Genomic DNA, 5,300 nt, shown 5'->3' on the forward strand with positions numbered 1-5,300 from the left:
AAAGGCGGCAGTTGTCCACCGGCAATTATCCACTGGCAGTTGTCCTGCTCCCCTTAAGTATGAAGACCTGAAATCAATTTAAATAAGTGAATATCAGATGAAATCCGTCTACCAGAATTGTAGTTCAACTGCATATAATAGTGTAAATAAAACTATGTCATATCATTAATGCCTTTAAGGTGATAAAATATCATAACTTACCGATGGCACAATGTTTGATGGTAACTTAGTTTCCAATTCTTGAATAACTGTGGATGTGTGCCCGAATACGCTTCTTTTGATAACAACCTTCCAGGAAATCTCCAAACAACAGACTTTCTTCATGGCCAATCCTCTGAAACAATTCCACAAATTACCTCTATGACCTTTAACCAACACAGTTTCTCTGTACCAAATTTGACTGACATCCAGTTAAACGCTGTCACTAATAAGAATCTTCAATCCACAGATAATAGCCTATCATCAAAAAAACATCATGATGTTGGTCTTTCAGAAATGTTCACTCATGGTAATCATACAGACTTAAAAACGAACATTTCTTTTGTTTCTTAAAGAATTAACAATTCCCAGATCAGCAGATCTTGAATGAGACAGAGAATTCCACAAACCCTGCTTATGATCTACAGGTGAAGATAACACGTGTTGTTCAGTTAAATTATTCGAGTTAGAGTTGTTTAAAGCTGTGGCAGTGGTGGTGTGTGTACTTGGCTCTTGGCCAAATGGTTGTTTTATTGGCTTTTCAACCAGAAAAGCGGTGATAGTAGAGATACTTAGCTCTTGGTCAGCTGGCTGTTTCATCGGGTGGTCAACCGGTAAAGCAATAGTGGTGGATAAACTCAACTCCTGGCCAGCTGGCTGACACTCGGAGATTCTTTTCTGTCTTTGATAAAATGACATAACAGCTCTTTTCTGTATAGCTTTAAGCTCTGGGTCAGAAACACGATGTTTCTTTTCTGGATCAAGATATATTATTCTATGTCCACGATCATCGGGTTCTGAAAAAGAACTACGAACACTGTGATTCGGTGACTCAAAATTTGTTCCTGCTTCTGTCTGGTCAACAATACGAAACTGTTCTGTGTTCTCATGAGAAACAGTTGTTTTGGACGCACCACTGTGCGATACGTCAGTTACAAGATGCTTTGTTTCTTTACACTTTCTGTTTTGTTGTTGCACTGGTGGTTGTATTTCTGAAAAAACAGATAAAGACGATGAGGAAATCGGAGATTTGTTAGGATTCCTTTCCTCTATCTGTTGCTGAAGCATCTTGATTCGTTGTGCCACACTAATTCCCGAAATATCATAATTGTTCAGATTCTTTTCTTTGGAAGAAGAGATACGAACATATTTAGAAGTTCCATCGGTAGATTGCCTTGAGCCTGATGCGTAATAAAGAACACTTTCAGAATCATGTCTTTCAGCAGGTTGAACTTTGGAACTATGAGCGATATTTTCTTGTTGCAGCTCTTGTTTTGAGATCAACTGGTCTCGCTTGATCCTTTCCAAATGATTAGTGGATGTGCTTCCGTCACAGAAAGATTGTGGAGAAAGATGTCCACTGTCAGGCATTGTTGACAGACCACTATCAAACAGTGACGAGCGATTTGACATTTGGGCACTAAAGTTGCTTAGGTCACTATATGACCCATGCAATTTTAAAGTATCTTGACTACTTTCACTGCCACTGTCTACACTTCCAACAAGCGTCTCTGCTTCACTAGATGTTTCCAGAATATCACTTCCAGGTGGTGGTGGCCAGGTGTTGCTAAACGCTTGGCACTCCAATCGAAGCCTATCTAAAAAGGGTGTATCGTTTTCAAAAGGTTGTGGCAGATTTAGGGCATACAACTCATTCCATTTGTCCAAACTACTAGACGATGTTAAGTGACATTCATAAGCAGAAGACTCAGAAGCAGAATATTCAATATAACCTTTTACAATGTCATCATATTTATTCCAGTAAGGTTCTGAGTTGTGTAAAGAAGCTGGTTTATCTTGTGCTTCATTGATTGGTATATCACGTTCAGGCGGGAAGACACATTGTATGGTTTGTCACCATAACATATAGGGATATGTGGTGGACAATTTTGGAAATCTTTAAAATCATCTGGAATGTTTCTGCTTAACTCTTCTTTTAGGGGCAAACCAGTAGCTGCGGTTGGCTCACAATACATCATTCTATTATTCAACGGGATTCGAATATCACAGTGTTCAGTGTTTGCAGTGTGTTTTGAACTGTGGCTTCCTATTTTCTTCTCTTGAACTGGTTGAAGTTGATTTGTTGAAATTTTAAAAGCTTTCTTAGGTCTAGTATATACTGCTCGAACCTTCGGATAATCTGTCTTATCAGTCCAAGAATGGGATCGGTAAGAAGCCATTGTAACAGGTGATGAAGAAGTAGATGATTCAAAACCACCAGAAGCCTCAGGCCAAGATGGAAATTTTTCATGAGCGAGTTTTGTCTTTTGACATGCCATATTAGATTTTCTACGAGCAGGTGAAGGAGGGGGTGGAGAACTTTTCTTATTCGTTTCTTGATTACTCACCATCGCTTTGGAAGGTAAATTAAGTGAAAATGACTGAGTTATAGGGTTTTCTTCGTTTATTACCACTCGTTGTTTGCTAGAGTCATGGGTTTGAATAGCCAAATTTTCTTCAGAAAAATATCGTTGGTTTTTGGCACTAAATCTAGAATATTTATTTTCTCCACGTTTACCACTATCAATACCTTGACAACACCCAGTTACGTCAAGTGATTGTGTTTGCCTTGAAGATTGGGCAGTAAAAGATAAGCCTTTGGCACTTTCGTTTTCCCCCCAGTATGACTTCCCTTGAACTAGAGGGGCAAAGTCTAAACCACTTTTAGAAGCAAGGGTTTCATAGACAGACCCCTTCTTGAACCGCCTTGTCACCATACTTAAGTTTTCATTCAAAACTGGAGTAGAGAAGAAATTGTTTACAGAAGAGATGTTAGAATGCGAATTCAGTCGAAGTCGATTACATGAATCGTTTGGAATAAGTTGAGAAAATCGGCTTGGAGTACAATCAGAGCCCAGGAAAGAAAGGTCAAGGTTACCTTGACTGCTAAACCAATTTTCGAAAGTCTCGGAACTAGGATAGCCGTTAATGAGTCGATTTTTGGATTGTTTATATTTTTTGTGGCCAGAGTTTAGTCGCAGATGACTGTTTGGTGTGTGACACGATTGGTGCTGTTCTGTGAGATCTTTATTTTTTTCAAAAGATGTTTCTTGGGAATTACTTTGATTTCGATGGAGGATTCTAGGCCCTTCAGGGAGATCACTGAAAAGAAACAATTAGCAAAATTACTCTTGGATATCAAAATTTAACTACTTCAGCGCCTGTAGTATCATATGACAGCTAATTAAATACAGTACAGTAATAGCGTAAACTGTAAAAAAGACTAAACACACTACAGCCGACTCAGAAAAGAAACAAAAGCAAAACAGTAATGGGAGAGGAAGTGATGTAGCCATATGTTCAGGCTCTATTCCAATCAATCTCATATGTAACTTTTTTGTGAATTTACTATTCAGTTAACAGACATACAGATTTGATAAAAACACACACACAATGATATGAATATATTATAAATTACGAAGAAGAAGAATATCGACAAGCAAAATTACAGCTTAACATAGTGTCAATAATAGGGAATCACTAAAAAAATTAGAAATAACTAAATGATACAGTCAGTACCTCCTGACATTTATAGTTGCTAAAAGAAAAGAAGGCTTGATGTTGTTATCTATACTTCATATCAGACGATAAACAATCCCCACTTTGGAAAGCAGTTATTAAATATTAACTCAGACAAAGGACATCTACTTAAGCCTATAACCACATTTTACGATAAGACATACATAAAAAAAAACAATAAGATAGCTTCTGAAATGTTCATTGAAAGACAAATGATCGCCTATTTAGACCCGAAGAAGTGTTAGGGCAAGATTATTTTTTATGTAATCTTCTTAACGCTTGCTAATATTAGGGTATACCACCTTCAACAAAACGAATGGTGGCACAACACGACAGCAGTGACGCCCAGAACAGAGAAATATTCTGACTGTCACTGATATTGCTTTATGAGAAGATTTATGCCTTCTAAAACAAGAACTCTTACAGTGGTCCGGTAATGGATGTTTGTTTCTGCTGTGTGGAAAACTAAAACTTGATTTTTTTAAATCTTTATAGCTTATATTCGAACTTAATACCAATCCAGGAAGTTACTGGATATGTGTTTATTTGTATGTCAAATTAAAGGTTGGTTTTATTTATTTTTAATTCTTACAAAAGGCGGTCTTAACACTTTATATCCATTTAGTTAAAGTAAGTATACTCTTTTATATTATGTTATTAGTTTAAGGATTTGTGATTATATGTTATCTTGTATTATTCATTAGCATTTGTGCAAAAAAGAAAGAAAAAACTATTTCAGTTCATCTACATAGACACTTATTTAAACAAATATACTGAACTACTGTTGATTTAGTAGATATTTCTGGCAGCAATTTCATTGGGCTACAGAAGAAAGTAGTTTCACACGCAATAAGAAAAATTACTTTAAACTTCCACCCAATTAATCTGAAGTTTAATATGTGTTTTATGTTGCTTGACACCACGCTGGTGGCCCTTTTGGATGGAAGATATAGTTGATATCTGTCAATGTTTAATACATATGCCAGAAACAAATGCCAGAACCTTAAATTATGTCAATAACATTATATTTCCTGTACGCCGAGGGAGGGGGGGGGGTTGAAATTTATTGTCTAAGGAAATTAAAAATAAAGCAATAGACTACTGGCATGCTATACACAAAAATATTGTTCACAAATACAGCAAGCATACTTTCTTTTAAAAACCTACAGATCCTATGTCGTGAATGGTCAACAATAAACACTTCTAGCGCCCCTACTGAGGCCATGTGTAACCAACACGGTTTCTATAAGCGGTGTTAAAAGCAGTTATGACAAATTTCGTATTCACACCTAAAAATAAGAGCTCACTCATGCTGCACTCTAAATAATGTTATTAAAAAAATGTAAATATCTGTGCGTATAATTGGTTCTAGTTTTGAAAGTGTTTTAATGTCATTTGTGATTCTTCACGAATAAATTAAAAACAAATAAAATATGTAAAATATTCGAACTTTATGAGAGTAAATTCAGTTAAAATGTTGTCTTTCTCAATACTTTCACATTAAAACCACACAAATTGTATCCCCTGCTTATCTAACTTGATGTGTATGAACAATATGTGAGTAACTGATGGTATTGGTAATG

The 5,300-nt window shown here is 36.2% G+C and overlaps 1 pseudogene; it reads right to left on the reverse strand.

Annotated features, from left to right (window-relative positions):
• Positions 1-522: 522 nt before the first annotated feature.
• LOC106458956 overlaps positions 523-5,300 on the reverse strand; it is a 55,163-nt pseudogene continuing 50,385 nt past the window's right edge.

Source organism: Limulus polyphemus, unplaced genomic scaffold (genome assembly GCF_000517525.1).
Source record: "Limulus polyphemus unplaced genomic scaffold, Limulus_polyphemus-2.1.2 Scaffold538, whole genome shotgun sequence".
NCBI lineage: Eukaryota > Metazoa > Arthropoda > Merostomata > Xiphosura > Limulidae > Limulus > Limulus polyphemus.